Below are 16,919 nucleotides of genomic sequence, written 5' to 3'. Positions count from 1 at the left end.
AAAAGATACGTTACGACACATAAATACGATTTTGCGCTCAGTAGCGGAATGAAGCACAAACATAAATTAAGAAGACTTGAAAGCGCTTGCGAATGTAGAGAATCGTGCGACAATGTTAAGTGGAATACGATCATCCAACTTCCGATACGAATGAGAATAGTGTGCGAGTAGGAAAAATAGAATATCAGGGAAGATTACTTCTTTTTAGAGGAATGTAACTCAGGATTTCAGCATATGGTCACTGTTGTTTAACTTTTATTTTGAAGATTTAGGCGAAGTGGGAACGAGAAATTTGCAAAAAAAAAAAAAAAAAAAAAAAAAAAAAAAAAAAAAAGTTCAAAGGGGTGTACAGATTAAACATTATAACCTACCTAGCTGTAAGTGAGATTCAGAAGGCTTATTGAATGAAATGGACTGAAGACTGAGAGCAAGAGTTGATATTAGGCAAAGGTGAGACTACACTGATAAATATTAACAGAATGGAGCAACTTCTTTTACTTTCAAACTAGGGAAGCAGGTCAGTAGCGGTGTTCTAGTACCCAGCCACACACCATTGATATCACCAGTGTACGGGCCTGAAGGTGGCGTTGACGCAACGTAGAAACTAGTAGCCAAATAAATGTGAAATTAAAGTACAACTGGAGGAGTTTCATTTTTAATAAAAATTATGTCTTTGTTCGAGGTTACACAAGTAATCGACGGAAGGAAGATATCAGAAAGAGAGTGGCGCAGAAGATGACAGTATTGTTCAACTAAAATTACTGAAGCTAGCACGATACTGAAGAAGCTTCTGCCTGTACGTTACTACCAAGTTACTGCTCATGAATCAAACGAACAAGAAGAGCGCAAAATCCTTAAGATTGGCGATGTTTTACAGAAGCTCGAAATTTAGCGCGACTTCAGTGCGTGATGCTTTCAGTAGTTTCCAGAACGAAACTCTCTCTCAGAATCTGGCAGAAAACCAGAGAGATTCCGGTCCTATGTAAATTATACCAGCGGCAAGACACAATCAATACGTTCACTGCGCGACTGAAATGGTAATTTTACCGATGATAGTGCCACTAAAGCGGAGCTACTAAACAAGGTTTTCCGAAATTCCATCACCAAAGAAGACGAAGCAAATATTGCAGAATTCGAATTCGCCAACATGAGCAAGTTAGTGGTAGTTGTCCTAGTGTAGTGAAGCAACTTAAATCACTTAATAAAGGCAAGTCTTACGGTCCGTGTTGTATAACAGTTAGATTCATTTCAGAGTATGCTGATGTAATAACTCCATATTTAGCAATCATGTACAACTGTCCACTCGACAAATCATCCATAACAGTGCTGCTAACTTGACAGTGTGCACGGAAACTGCGCGCAACGAGCTCTAAATTGGCGGCAAGCGGTGCGCTGCTTTCCGTCTGAAAGCTCCCTATGACTGTGTAAAGTGAGCAGTGGCGATTCACTTGAGAAACTACAAGGCGGCTACAGTGAGCCGCAGTCGAAGCTCTGGGTCTCTCGTGTGAGAATACACATGAGATTGAATGGAGGTTCTCTGCATCTCGATACACTGCCTCTCATGCGGAATGGGCCACTACACATTCGTTGCGCGGCTCACTTGGCATAACAAGTCCATTTGATATCCGAAGACAGGGAACAAGCATTTGGTACCAGGAAGGGACAGGCCTTTCGGAACTGTGGCTCAGTCCAATCCAAATCTGCTTATTGTTCCGTACATCTCTGTTCTCTTCATATTTAACCCTTTGACTACTACGAGGTTCACTCCAAAAGAAATCCACACTATTTTTTTTTTAATCCATCTTTTATTCTACATGTCTGAAAGTTTTACACTGTGGAGATACATCCTTTAGGAACAATATTTTCATTTCTCCACATAATTCCATCCCTCTCAACTGCCTTACGCCATCTTGGAACCGGCGCCTGTATACCCGCACGGTAAAGTTCTGAACCAACCTGTTGGAGCCATTGTTTGGCAGCGTGCACAACCTTGTTCCACAAAGAGAGTCTTTCAGTTTCCCAAAGAGATGATAGTCACATGGAGCCAGGTCGGGACCGTAAGGCGGGTTTTTCAGTGTTGTCCATCCGAGTTTTGTGATCGCTTCCATGGTTTTTTGACTGACATGTGGCCGTGCATTGTCGTGCAAGAGCAAAACATCCTGCTTTTGCCGATGTGGTCGAACACGACTCAGTCGAGCTTGACGTTTCTTCAGTGTCGTCACATATGCATCAGAATTTATGGTGGTTCCACTTGGCATGATGTCCACAAGCAAGAGTCATTCGGTATCGAAAAACACCGTAGCCATAACTTTTCCAGCAGAAGGTGTGGTGTTGAATTTCTTTTTGGGATGAATTTGCATGATACCACTCCATTGATTGCCTCTTCGTCTCTGGTGAAAAATGATGAAGCCATGCTTCATCACCTGTGACAATTCTTCCAAGAAATTCATCTCCACCATTCTCGTACTGTTCCAAAAGTTCGCTGCATACCGTTTTTCTTGTTTCTTTGTGAGCCACTGTCAACATCTGGGAACCCACCTGGCACAAACCTTTTTTAACGCCAACAAAAATGGTTCAAATGGCTCTGAGCTCTATGGGACTTAACATCTGTGGTCATCAGTCCTCTAGAACTTAGAACTACTTAAACCTAACTAACCTAAGGACATCACACACATCCATACCCGAGGCAGGATTCGAACCTGCGACCGTAGCAGTCGCGCGGTTCCGGACTGAGCGCCTAGAACCGTAACGCCAACACTTTCAGTATTCTTAAAACACTTCCTTCCTCTATCCCAACGTAGCGTGACAATTCGTTCACTATGATGCGTCTGTCAGGAGTCACCAGTTCGTTAACACTCTGCACACTGCACATTGTCTGGAGTGTGTGCAGTACGAGACCTGCCGCTGCGAGGACAATCCTCAATATTTCAGTGCCAGCTTTCATCATGTATCCTGCTTGCCCACCGACTAACTGTACTGCGATCGACAGCAGCATCTCCATACACCCTTTTCAGCCTCTTGTGGATATTGCCCACTGTCTCGTTTTCACAGCACGGGAGTTCTATGACAACACGTTGGTTCTGACGAACGTCAAGTGCAGCGGCCATCTTGAAGACATGCTGTGACGGCGCGACTCATGAGAACAGGTTGAACTAAGTTTGAAAACAAGCGGGAAGGATGTATCTACACACTGTAAAACTTTCACGCATGCAGAATGAAAACTGTATTTTTACAAAAATAGTGTGCATTTCTTTTGGAGTGACCCTCGTAATTTTATTTCGGGAACATGAACGTATAGTTATTTTAATTAATGTTTTCGTCAGAATTAAGAATATGAAAAGAATATTTCCCACTGGGGGAGGGGTATGAAGTAGGACATACAGGATTATTCATAGGCACCTGCAGTGATTCGGAAGACGATTACGCAAAACCAATAAGAAATACTGAAAACAAGACACATCAGTGGGTAGAGAGTTTCCCCAAGTTTGTAACTCACATATGTGCTCAATGACTGTTTCGTTTGTGATGTGGCAAGCGTCAATTCGTGGGAAGAAGTCGTGTCTGGGAAGGCGCGAAGGTAGCTCGCTTTGCGAATCTTGGTACTTGTTGCTTACATGCAGGTGCGAAATAATTCCACTTGACAATACGGAGGCGAGGGTTAACAATTAAACTTGAAGACAGCACAACCTACTGCTGCAGTCTGCAATTATAAAAATTCTTCTAACCATTGGTAGGCTTCTCTTTACCGGTTGGTTCTCTGATGAACTATCGTGGGTTAAGTCCCCTCTGATCGTTTCCTTTCTCTCTTACTTTCTTAGTTCTTCTTCTTCTGCTTTTCCTTTTTCCCATTACTACTTCGATTTCGCTCTTTTCTTTTGCCTTTCCTCATCTCATCACCCCCTCCCCCTCCCCACCCGTCTCAAGTGTGAGGTTTCATGCTGTATTGTCAACAATACGTGGATGTGAAAACCACATACTTCACCGAGAGAGGTGGCTCCGTGGTTAGCACACTGGACTCGCATTCGGGAGGACGAAGGTTCCAACCCGTGTCTGGCTGGCCGGTATCGCCGAGCGGTTCTAGGCGCTTCAGTCTGGAACCGCGCGTCCGCTACCGTCGTAGGTTCGAGTCCTCCCTCGGGCATAGGTGTGTGTGTGATATCCTTAGGTTACTTAGGTTTAAGTAGTTCTAAGTTCTAGGGGACTGATGACCTCAGACGTTAAGTCCCGTAGTGCTCAAAGCCATTTGAACCATTTTTTGAAACCCGTGTCTGGCCATCCTGATTGACGTTTTACGTGATTTCCCTAAATCGCCTCAGGCAAAGGCCAGGATGTTTCCTTTAAAAGGCCACGGCTGATTTTCTTCCTCATCCTTCCTTAATCCAATGACCTCGCTGTTTGACCCCCTCCACCAAATCAACCAGCCAATCAACCAACCACATACTTCATTTCGCTATCAACTTGCCTGCACACAAAAGGCGACTACGACAGAGATAGTAACGTAGCGAACAACATAGAAACGGTTCAACGTAGCAACTTAAACTAAGTTTCTACTCCCAACTTAAGTAACACACGTGACAACATACCGTAGTTACACGTGTGTGCAGCGTGGCAGGGGGAACGGCGGTGCTGGCCTTGGAGTGACCCTGGTTGTCACGCGCCGCCGCTACTGTTCTCCAGACCGTAATGGGCTCCAATAATGGCACCTTCTCCTACTTCCTCTTCCAACCCACCGCCTTCCTTACTTTTCCTTCTCGCTGCGCCGCGTTCACACAAACCGGACGACAGTTGGTGATAAATACTTGCCGCTGGCCTCGACCAAAAATGGAAAGTACGCTCCCAGAACATCAAATGGCAATTTAGTTTTCGTCGTTTCGGTCGCAGTTAACGTCGAAAGATGTATTGGTGAAATTCCTCTACCAGTTTCTTTGGCCAACAGCCGTAAATAAGTGCCAGAAAGCTTCCGCAATTTAAATGCCTTACTATATGAACAGCCGTCGTACTATCTCGCTTTTCTCATTTTCATTTATTCTCAAAATACAGGACACGAAGTCATAATGCAACTGAAAATGACCAAGGGAGGACGTTACTCTATTTTAGTTTTGACAGCATGGGTCCAAAATAATATTTACATGCAACTCAGATTGGATAAAAATTATATTTGTATGCGACTCGGTGACGACTGAGACCTGATTGATAGGTAATCAGAGAGCGCACAGGATAAGGTTAAGGTTGTGGGTGGGGTGGTAAACAGTTACTGTGAGTTGCACAATCAAACACGCAACTTTATTTTTCTAAGAACCACGTATTTACACATTTGTTTAAAAGAGCACAACTAAACAATATGGCTGAAGGCCTAGTTAATGAAAACTTGAGATGCTTTCTCGGTTGAAAGCCCAAAACCACACAGTAAGCACAAGAACGGCTGAAGGACTGGCTTAGAAATAAAAAACAATTAAAATAGAAGGTAAATTTAAAAAAAAACATGTAATGAAAACAGTTAGTGGCTGAAGGCCTGCATTACACGTCTGAGGGACAACTATAATTAAGGCACATTAATAAACATTTTTTCTAAGCAAGAAAATTTTTTTATGCCTCATTAACTTATTGCACAGCTGAAGGCCACAAAAAATTTGAAACAATGGCTGAAGGCCTGAACAAAAAGTCAGATAAATAATTTAGAATAAACCCCTTGCTTCTTATAAAAAAGTTTTCTTTAGAGAATACATACGGTTGAAGGCATTATTAAGAGGTCCACGCAAATCCTCAGCTGAAGGCCACACGTAACACGTGCAACAACTAACAGCTTAGGCCCCGGATTGCAAACAATTTCAGATAGAACAATTTCTAAGAATAAAATTTTTTTCTAAAACAATCAATGCTCAAAATTTTAATTTAACACTGCTGAAGGACTTAATGTAAATTTAAAAAAAAACTGAATTAATACACGGCCAAAGGCCTTGCACAATACTTCAGCGAAATGAAAATCACAATTTAAAACAAACAGAACAAGTGGTACTCAGAAGTGTTGCAAAGGTCGGCCTGGGAAGGTAGCTCAAACGTAAGGTGAGGTGAGACAGGCAGCCAAGAGTTGAAGTTAGGTAATCAGATGGCAACCCAACTAGGGACGGCCCAAGGAACCACCAACAATTTAACCAATTCCCTTCAGTCCGACCAACGGCACATTGATGGAGAATATTGGCCAAGGACGAGAATACGAACAGCACTACGCCTTCAGAAATTGTCGTCTAAAAACAGTCAGGGAAACAATAACCACTCTAACCATCTTTGAACCAAACAACTTAAAAGGCTGTCGAACTACACGCCGTGCTGGACAGCAACAACACGGCGAAGAAAGGCACACTGCCTACAAACTGCGCTAACGACCAGGGCAGGCAACTGGAGCGTTAACGGCCACAGGGGTAAAAATACCGCTGGTGCGCTTCACTGATAAGTAACAGTCAATTTAATAATTAATCACAACATAGGAAGACGGCTGCAAGATTTCACTGACTCCAGCACATCATATGATACTGCTAGCCCAAATGGCCAAGGGAGCAACAATCCGCAAATGAACAAAGAGATGTCACAATTGTTGAGGTTTCATAACAGATTAACAAATCACTCAACTTCAGCGTCCAGGTTCGGTGGGCCACGAACTTGTCGCTCTTGCAGCTAGCGCCTCACAATCTGACAGTGCGTGCACGCCGCCAGCGGCCCCGGCCTGCCCTCGCGCCACGGAGACTTGCTTGCTGCTCCGTCCCAACCGATCCACTAGCACACACACCACCACCCGGAAATACTAGCGGTCACACCAAAGACAGTATGACAATACTAGTATCGATAAGCGCTCCTACTGCCACTCAAGGAGGGAAGCCAGCAACTTTGTTACGCCAGTAAGTAAGGAAGAAACAAGACGCCACTCGAAGTAAAAATGCCAAAGAACCAATGGCATGAACGTGAGCCGTACACGGTTCAACTACATGATCAAAAAAAGTGGTTCAAATGGCTCTGAGCACTATGGGACTTAACATCTATGGTCATCAGTCCCCTAGAACTCAGAACTGCTTAAACCTAACTGACCTAAGGACATCACACAACACCCAGTCATCACGAGGCAGAGAAAATCCCTGACGCCGCCGGGAATCGAACCCGGGAACCCGGGCGTGGGAAGCGCCGCACGTCCACGAGCTGCGGACTACATGATCCACCGAACTAGTTTTCAACAAGTATGAAGCCCGGAATGAGTTTTCGCTCTGCAGTGGAGTTTGTGCTGATTCCCTGGCAGATTAAAACTTCAATCTAGACTGGGAATCTAACCTTCGTTCTTTGCAATCCCCGAGCAAGTGCTCTGTGCTTTCCAAGCACGACTGACGACCCACAGTCACAGCTTCACTTCCAGGAGTACTCATCTCATACCTTCCAGACTTCACAGGAATTCTCCTGCTTACTTTGCGGGACTAGCACTCCTGGAAGAAGGGATATTGCGGAGACATTCAAGGAGTGCAAGTACCAAAACACATGCAGGAGAATTTATGTGAAGTTGGCAAGATGGGAGATGAGATATTGGCGGAAGTTGTGAGGGCGTGTCTCCAATCGTGCTTGGAGAGCTCAGTCAGTAAAGCACTTTCCCGCGAAGGGCAGTGGTCCCAGGTTCGAATCCCGATCCAGCGCATAGTTGTAATCTGCAGGCTTCATATGGCAGTTTTCGAGGTACATGCTTATTTTTATGGGCTGAAAATTTGGAGGTCACGATTCGAGCAAGTCCTTAGTTATTTTACTCACTACCTACAGCGAAAACATTTTGTGACAAATGTGAACGCATCCCAGACCCCTTCGTGGGCAACTATCTTCTCTTTTAATTCGACACCTCGTCAGAAGTTTGTACGCGTTTATATTGATTAACTCCTTTGCCGTTTTCCGCCAGAGTTGGGTGGTAAAGCAAACATTACCTGTCGTAAACTTCAGTGACTTTTACGAAACAAGTTTCGAGGCCAAAAAATTGTAGACTTTACATCGAGATATAGGTGATGCGCTGATTAGGGAGAAGTCAGGATTTCAAGGCGAGGGCACCAATGTTTCTCTGATGACGGTAATTTGAAAGAAACTATTACCGTCAGTAACTCCGCAACTAAAAGGAGAGCTGTGATTTTCTCTTCGCCAATACCCATTGCAGAAGAGTACGAATGTTGAACAAAAAGCGTTATTTTTATTAAAAAATACAAAAAGGTAAATTATTATCTTAAATACCCTGACAAAAGGATGATGAGAAGAGTATTTAAATGAAAGAAATAACAAAATAAGTACTTTTATTCAGGAAATACGTTTACGCTAACGATCACGAGGCAGCCTTGTACGGAATATACTTCAAAAAGAGTAATGTGTCCATTTTTCGTTGCAGAATTTTGTAGAGGATGAAAAATCGTATTTTTTAGGGTTCCGTTCCTCAATCGGTGAAAAAAACAACCTTTATAGGACCACATTGTTGTCTGTCTGTCCGTCTACTAAGACCCATTCCTCTCAGGAACGGCTACAGGTAACCAGTCGAAATTTGTGTCAGGTACCAGGTTACTGACCGGAAGCGGTGTAAAAAATTTAAACTTCTCAGGCAAAGCAATGAAAAGATACTGTCATCTGTAAAGATCCCCTTTTCTTGGGAATGGTTAGAGATATATAGTTGAAATATATATGAAATACCAAGGTCTACGGTCTGATTACTAAATAATTTAAGCTTGTAAGTAAATGCAGTCAAAGGATACGTCGATGTATGCCACATATTTTGATACTTACAAACTCACTCATCAGAACACGTAGATGTTCTATCCAGATACCTGTCAGACGGGTTGGTCTAGCGATAAAGCGCGAGGCTGAGGTCTGCGAGGTCATGGGATGAATCGAATCTCGGTCGAGCCACGGCTTTTTGGATCCTCTTTTTACCATGGCCTTCATCTCCCAGCGATGTGAGGAGTCGACAGAAACAACACGTTGTTCGCATTTCACGTTGACCTGTACGTCCCCTTTCCCCAGTTGAATAACTGTTTTAGGAACCCGCAATTCGTCAATTTGGTGTCCAGTAGAAAGACTTGCAGCAGGCCATTAAGGCACATAAAATTACTGTCGTCTACATACAAGATTGACTGTTTTTTATTACGGAACTAGAGGCGAGATCATTTAGCCGATGTAAGACTCTGTTTGTATTCTTCTCAAGTTAGTCACAAAAAGTGTAAATTTTAGGATGAACCTATTCAACCAGAAAGTAAGACTGATACACTCACGCTCATTTATTGTTCTCCAAAGCGCAGTGGACACATCTGCACAAATACGACGGGGAGAGATGCATTTTCCTCTGAAACATAATTTGCTGTGGGTTAGACAGTGAATTGCGCAAGTAATGCATCTTCAGGCATGGTGAGCATTAGACCAGAAACCGTCTTTCCTACTTCTTCATGTTTGACGTAAGTTAGACAAGGAATAATGAAACCACTTCCGTTTCTCACACTCCGTTTTTCTTTCATGTTTATTGGATTTGTTAACAATTTCCTACCTTTCTTTGTTACTGAAAGTGGATCATGAGTGTTATTTCCAATGCGCCTAAGCAAAATATTATGATTCCTATTGTATTTATGTGGACACACGGTTCTTCAAGCTCGGGAAACTCCAACCCTACTCACTAGTACAATTCTCATTCTTGACAGTGTTTCAGTACGAAGATTTTATAAAGTCAGAGTGTATCACTCCTTTCACTGCACATTACTTTTACACTACTCTCCACCTTCGGCATCAGTATCCCATATGTCTACCACCGCTTTTCGATAAATTACTTTCTCGTCCCTATATTCAACATTGCTGTGCTCGCCTCTGTTGCCAGCTATGGTACACTAAGACGACTTTGCTGGAAGCACCTGTTTGACGGAAAACGCACTTTTCTACCTTCATGGCAATTTGAATTTGAGTAAGGGAATTAGTGGACTTGGAACAAACCTGCTTCCTTTTGCAGAAGCCTCTACTGTTCTTCTCGGTAGCTGCTCTGGCTCGAAAATTGGCTGAAAGGCATTTCTAACAGTCAACAGCAATATTGTGGTCGACACCAGAGATAGATTTGAAACATTTTAATTACACTCTTGGTAAAAGTATTTACTAATATGGTCAGTTTCGGATCCCACATATAGTTACAGCAAAGCAGATTGTTACCCTACTGCACTAGTTCATAGATTGTTAAACTGTCCTAGTGCAGTAATCACAGTACAGAGTCCAGTCGTTCAAAACAGTTCACATGTGACAAAAATTTAGAGTCTTAGTTCACCATATCACTTTCCACATACACAGTTAAGGCACTCGAAACAATTAAGATAGTGGGAAAAATATTCAGTGAGTCCGTCAACACTGTCCTGCTAGACAATCGTTCAAAGGAGTCAATGATCACTACGTTCCTCTAATAAGTTCTCAATTGGAATTAATTGTAATTAATGTCACAGAAGTCATGAATTAAGCCCACGAGTGAAGAAAACGAACTGTACGCAATATATGCGAATGTTTCAGAATGTCAGTTATCGGACTACCGGGCATTGCCCACGACAAGAGACGTAAGTGTTCCTTCCTTTACTCTCATCCGCAGACTGCCTGACCTCAGATGTGCCAAGTCTGTATGTAGTTTCGCCTAAAAACAATGCGTTTTACACTACTCATTATTGGTGGCAGCTATCTTAAATAAAATATTTCATGACCATCAAAATATTGAACTTTCTAATTAGTGAGTTAATTAACAAATGCTGCAAGTCCAATGAAACAAAAATATACATATTAAGAAAATTATAATACCAAAGTTCAGACTCTAGCAGTAATTTTGACATAAATTGTAATTTAAATTAGCAACTGTCTAAAGCTTTTATGTTAATTAATTCAGACATTACCTTATGGGAAAGTTGGAGATATGCACTTTCAAATAATAGGCGTTAATATGGCGAAATATGTTTCCTACCGCTCACTAAATCCTTAAGGTTGTACTATATTAACCTTTCCAGTTAACAATGTTTAGGAATTAACAAAGTTTCTGAGTTAATCAATTAGATCACTGCAATTATATTACCAAGTGTTAAGTAATGAGCAATGAAATTCAATGGGACTAAGCTTATTTATGAATCTGAAATTACTCTGTGGGTACTAGGTACACTATCATACCGTCATTATCATGATGATGATGAAGTCCCATACTCCTTGACAGAACGTAGGGAACAATGCGGGAGACCCGCACCGCCGTGCCGGCCGTTGTGGCCGAGCGGTTCTAGGCGCTGCAGTCTGGAGCCGCGCGACTGCTACGGTCGCAGGTTCGAATCCTGCCTCGGGCATGGATGTGTGTGATGCCCTTAGGTAAGTTAGGTTTAAGTAGTTCTAAGCTCTAGGGGACTGATGACCTCAGAAGTTGAGTCCCATAGTGCTCAGAGTCATTTGAACCATTTCACACCGCCGTACTAGGCAAGGTCCTAGAGGCGGTGGTTTGGCATTGCCTTCCTTCGACCGTAATGGGGATGAATGATGAAATGAAGACGACACAACAACACCCAGTCATCTCGAGGCAGATGAAAATCCCGGACCCCGCCGGGAATCGAACCCGGGACGCCGCGCTCTGGAAGCGAGAACGCTACCGCAAGCTGCGGAAGTCATTTTCATAGTTTAGGAAAAATGTATTAAACCTTGGGAGGCAGAAAATCATATCAGATGAGACTGGATACCCAACTTGCTTCGTCTCAGACTCTTCCTCGATTTTTCGGAATTGCGGAATTGCTGTCTGCTGTCTCAGTAAGGAACAATTCAATAAAAAAGGAAGAAAACAGAACATGGAAAAGGAAACTGGCCTGATCACTGCTTCTGTTACTTACTTGAAACACGAAGACTTATGTGAGGTGGTGTCTGATATAATATCATGCCTGAAGATCCACTTCTCTCTGTTCGCTGTCCACTTGTAGAAACGCAGTTGAACATGATTTATTTAAAAAAAACGTCACTGGTCCCTGCCAAGAGCTGATAATAAATGCTTATTTATTACGACCAGCTTCAACCCTCAGACCACATCAGGTATCTTAAACTGGTTGTAATAAAGGAGTTTTTATTATCAGCTCTTGGCGATGAACTACGACGTCGGCCTTCGTTACTTACTTGCCTGGATGGTAGTCACAATTTTGTGTATTTTTTTGTATCATATTGTGGTATATCTTGTTCATTGTCATAGTAAACAGCTGAATACGCTTTGTGTAGTGTAGTTTTACGTCATTCGACCAGATGCGTGACCAAATTAAGAAAAGTACTGCGGTGAGTCACAAGGCAGGGGGTTCGCGGAATCTAAACCCAGCAGACGTGCTGTGGAGTGGCCACGCTGTCCACTCTTCGAGATGTGCGCCGTAAGGGGCTAGCGTGGCCACCGCATAGCGCGCGTGGGTGCGGCCCTGTTGGGGGGTCCTTATTAGGCAGACCGCACCACCGGTGGACCCCGTGGGCCGAGCGCGCCGCTCCGCCTTCTTGGGCCGCTGCAATCGCGACTTGCTATTCCAGGTGCTTCTGGCCGCCCAAGGGCTTTCCAGCCTGACTCACAGCCGCACTGAAACTGCTCTCCGCGTTCTGCAAAGGGTGCCTGGGCGATTAAGACAAGTCGCCACGAACCGCTTAAGGACTGGCGAGCACTGAACGGCCGCAATGAACTGCAGTGTCACCGAACACGTAGCTGGTGTTGAATGTGCGTGCCAGCGGTCGGATAGCGCAGCGAGCGATTGGACGCGCCGTGAGTCACCAGTTTGCTCGAGTATTTGTAACACGCATAACGATTACTTGTTTCATCTCCACGAATATATTATCAAATATAAAGGATAGACATTGGGTCGTGTGCAACTAGTAGCGATACAAGAAGCTAATGGACATTTCAGACCCTTAAAGCCTCAGTATATGTCAAGCCCGCTGTTTGTTTTTGTCTCCGACCGGGTAGCGCAGTGGTAAGACATTGAACTAATACCCGAGAGGACGAACGTTCAAATTCAAGTCGTGTTATCCAGATTTACGTTTCACTGGTTGCACTAAATGCCTTATGGTAGACGGTGGTGTGGTCTATATCAAAGGACACGGTCGATTTCCTTCTTCTTCATTTTTCAATTCAACCCTGTGCTCTGTGTCTCATGACCTCATTAACGGAATCTTTAATCTTCCTACCTTATTTTGTTTATTTCGCATAGTATCGCTAATTGAACTCATAATCGAATAGGGACTGAAAACCTACAGTGATGCTTCGATGAAAGTTTACCGAAAAATGTACGCTACGGGTAGATACCGGCTCCTTTACAACAAGAATGTGCAGTAACTGTCCGGCTATGTTCCGTAGTTTCCATAAATCAGTTTACACGAGTACTGAGACGATTCTTTCCCTCATTCTCCAACTGAGCTAGTGTCTCATGTGAGATTACCTACCTTTTTAAGGGTTCCGTACCACAATCGGTAAAGAGGAAACTCTTATAGGACCAATTTGTTGTCTGTCTGTATGTCTGTACGTCCAATTGGTAAGACCCCTTTTTCTCACGAACGGGTAGAGGAATCAAGCTGAAATTTATGTCGCAATCTGAAGTCTATGATCCTTTGTAGAGTGAAAAATTTAAGCTTCTAAGTCAATGCAGTTAAAATATACGGCCATTTACGTCACAGATTCCGATACTTGCAAAGTCACTCATCAGAAACTACAGGCTACTTGCCGCCGCGCGGTATTAGCCGAGCGGTCTGAGGCGCTGCAGTCATGGACTGTGCGGCTGGTCCCGGCGGAGGTTCGAGTCCTCCCTCGGGCATGGGTGTGTGTGTTTGTCCTTAGGATGATTTAGGTTAAGTAGTGTGTATGCTTAGGGACTATGACCTTAGCAGTTAAGTCCCATAAGATTTCACACACTTTTTTTTTTGAGCTACTTGCCGTTTATCTGGGGTCGTGAAGTTCGACAAGAAGCAAGGTTTGACAGTGCAAGTAAATGACAAAATCTGAAAGTTATTTATTGTAATTATGTCACGTAAGGAAATATTTTTCTGCCACTCGTTTAGTTAAGTTTGTAGGGAAGCCTCAGAGCACGAGTCCTACTTGCGCGTTTTCTTTCTTTCTTTTTATTTTAAATCGTTATCCACGTTGAACTCCAACGTTCCTTTCGACGACGGCTAGAGTTAAGCATCACCTCAGCACTAGCTAATCCAGAATAAGGAAGTAATCTGCTGTGATATTGCTAAAAGAGTTGCTTCCAAAGAAGAGACCAATATTCGGTGAATTGCGGCAACTCACTCGATGCGAAGCTCCAGTTGTAAACAAAACTTCACTGACTCTGAGACACTAACTAATTGGCGAGATTCGTCAAGAAGTAGGACCTTCAACGCTCTGTGCATCCAAGAGGTCCAGAAATCTGTAGATATCGGCGTCCAGGTTGGTGCGGTGTTTCTTAATTTCCTGAAGGCGCTCAGTGCAGATTCACTCTATCAAAAAAATGAAGAAAATACGATCGTATGGAATATGCAAACAAATTAGTGTTTAGACTGAAGAATTACTGTCAAATAGAATGTTCTTAACAGAGAAAAATCTTCAGATGTCAAGTGGGTTTGGGCGAACACCGATGTTACAGGACCATAACTGTTCTTGATGTACACTGTATAGATGAGCAATTGGATAGCTCCGGAAGTTCCATGAGTCTGTTCACGGATGATTGTGTTTTAAATAGAGAAGTCGCAACTCTAGAAAATTATAATGAAATACGAGAAGACACGCAGCGGATCGATGCTGGTTCAGGGACTAGCAGTTGACCCTCAATGTAAACAAATGAAGCGGGTTGAGCATAAACAGACGGAAAGATCCATTATTGTTTGATTGTACCATTGATGAACAATCTGGAACCAGTGATATCTCTCAAATATCTACGAGTATGCTTATGGTTAGATTTATTATGCAACGAACACATACAATTAATCTTAAGAAAGCCAGATGCTATTATGAGATTCGTAGGGAGAATCCTCAGGCACTGTATTCCACCCACGAAGAATATAGCTTACCCTAAAACTTGTTGAGACATAACTGTTCCCATATATGTATTAGGATTTATAGCATATCTATGTTCAGTGTATTTCATATATTGGAGCATTTGCAAATATTCGTAAAAATACGATATTGCAATGTCTGCGTTATTCTGAATTACGATGCAAAGTTCCTATGGAAATGCATGCATGTCCAAAGGAACAGGCACTGCGGTGACTGCAGCCGTTATGAAATACATTTAATGTATTCGCTATTGTGAATGTGGACAACCATCAGCTGTAGAACAGAATGACGGTAATTGATAATTTGTGAGGTCTTATGGGAACGAACTGCTGAGGTCATCGGTCCCTAAGCTTACCCACTACTTAATGTAACTGAACCTAACTTACGCTATGGACAGTACACACACCCATGCCGGAGGGAGGACTCGAACCTCCGACGGAGGGATTCGCGCGGGCCGTGATAAGACGCCCTAGACCGAGCGGCTACCCAGCGCCTCAGAATGAGGGCAATGGAAATTTGTAGCGGACCAGGACTGGAACGTGGATTTTTCGCTTATCGCGAGCGGGCGCCTTGTAGACGCGTAGTTGACGATACATGGATGTTTGGGTCGGACTGGGAGTCGTGCACAGATAGCCAAATGGTAAGGCGACCGCTCGCAATAAGCGGGAAACCCGGTTTAGAGTCCCGCTCCACTACAAATTTCCGTTGTCGTCATTCCGTTCTACAGCTGATGGTCCTCCATATTCGCAAACGCCAATAAATTTCACATACTTCATAAAAATAATGCGCTATAAAGTCAGCAGTTATAAGAAACTGAAAGGTGAGCTTTCGAAAGCATGTGATTTACGAATGAAGGGAACTGCATTGAAGCTGTAATATTCCACGTGTAGATCCCATAGACAGCTTCTTCATTGTGTCGATTCCCCTTAGTCTCTATCACCCTCTTCTCGCAATACGTGTCTTTCTGACTTTTTAAAACGAAACCATCCCTCGTTCCACCTCCGCTTTGATCTGATTGAAAACGACTTAGAGCTTTATAACGGACCACCATGTCAAAAAAAAGAAAAAAAAAGTTCAAATGTTTGTGAATTCCTGAGGGGTCAAATTGCTGAGTTCATCGGTTTCTAGATTTACACAGTACTTTTAACTAACTTACGCTAAGAACAACACACGTACCCACGTACCCATGCCCAAGAGAGGACTCGAACTTCCGGCGGAGGGGCCGCGCAATCCAAGACATGGCGCCTCTAACCGCGCGGCCACTCCGCGCGGCTTGTCAACTTTCGTAGCGAATGAAACGTGTAAATAAATACATCATATCCTACTCGTTGAACGCCCTGAAATATGTTGAACTATTTTATGATAGCCGCGCGGAGTGACAGCGAGGATTGAGGCGCCATGTCACGGATTGCGCGGCCCCTCCCGCCGGAGGTTGGAGTCCTCCCTCTGGCATGAGTGTGTGTGTTGTTCTTAGCGTAAGTTAGTTTAAGTGGTGCGTAGGTGTAGGGACCGATGACCTCAGCAGCTTGGTCCCTTAGGAATTCACACACATTTGAACATTTGAATTCATAATATTAATATAAGCTGGTCCCCTCGTGTACTAATTACTCATTAGAATGCTCACAATAGACGAAACTACTAATTACAAGAGCACAGGAATCGCATGTCTGCATCATCCCGTAAACAGATAAGTTATTAATTCGACCAGCCACCTTCGTCAGTGTTGCCCCACACCTGACCTCCTATTGTTTAACAGATCCCTCCATACCCTTAAACGGTACACAGTTCACTTTTATTTCTGCGTCCTGTAACCCAAATATTTTTCTGGGTCGTGTAAAACACGTGGAGGAGCCTCAAAAGCTGTCCAGCTCAGTCCCAATACAAA

The sequence above is a fragment of the Schistocerca serialis genome, chromosome 1, assembly GCF_023864345.2.
Source record: "Schistocerca serialis cubense isolate TAMUIC-IGC-003099 chromosome 1, iqSchSeri2.2, whole genome shotgun sequence".
Lineage (NCBI taxonomy): Eukaryota > Metazoa > Arthropoda > Insecta > Orthoptera > Acrididae > Schistocerca > Schistocerca serialis.
The sequence above is the reverse complement of the archived record's forward strand: the minus strand, read 5'-3'. Positions refer to the sequence as shown.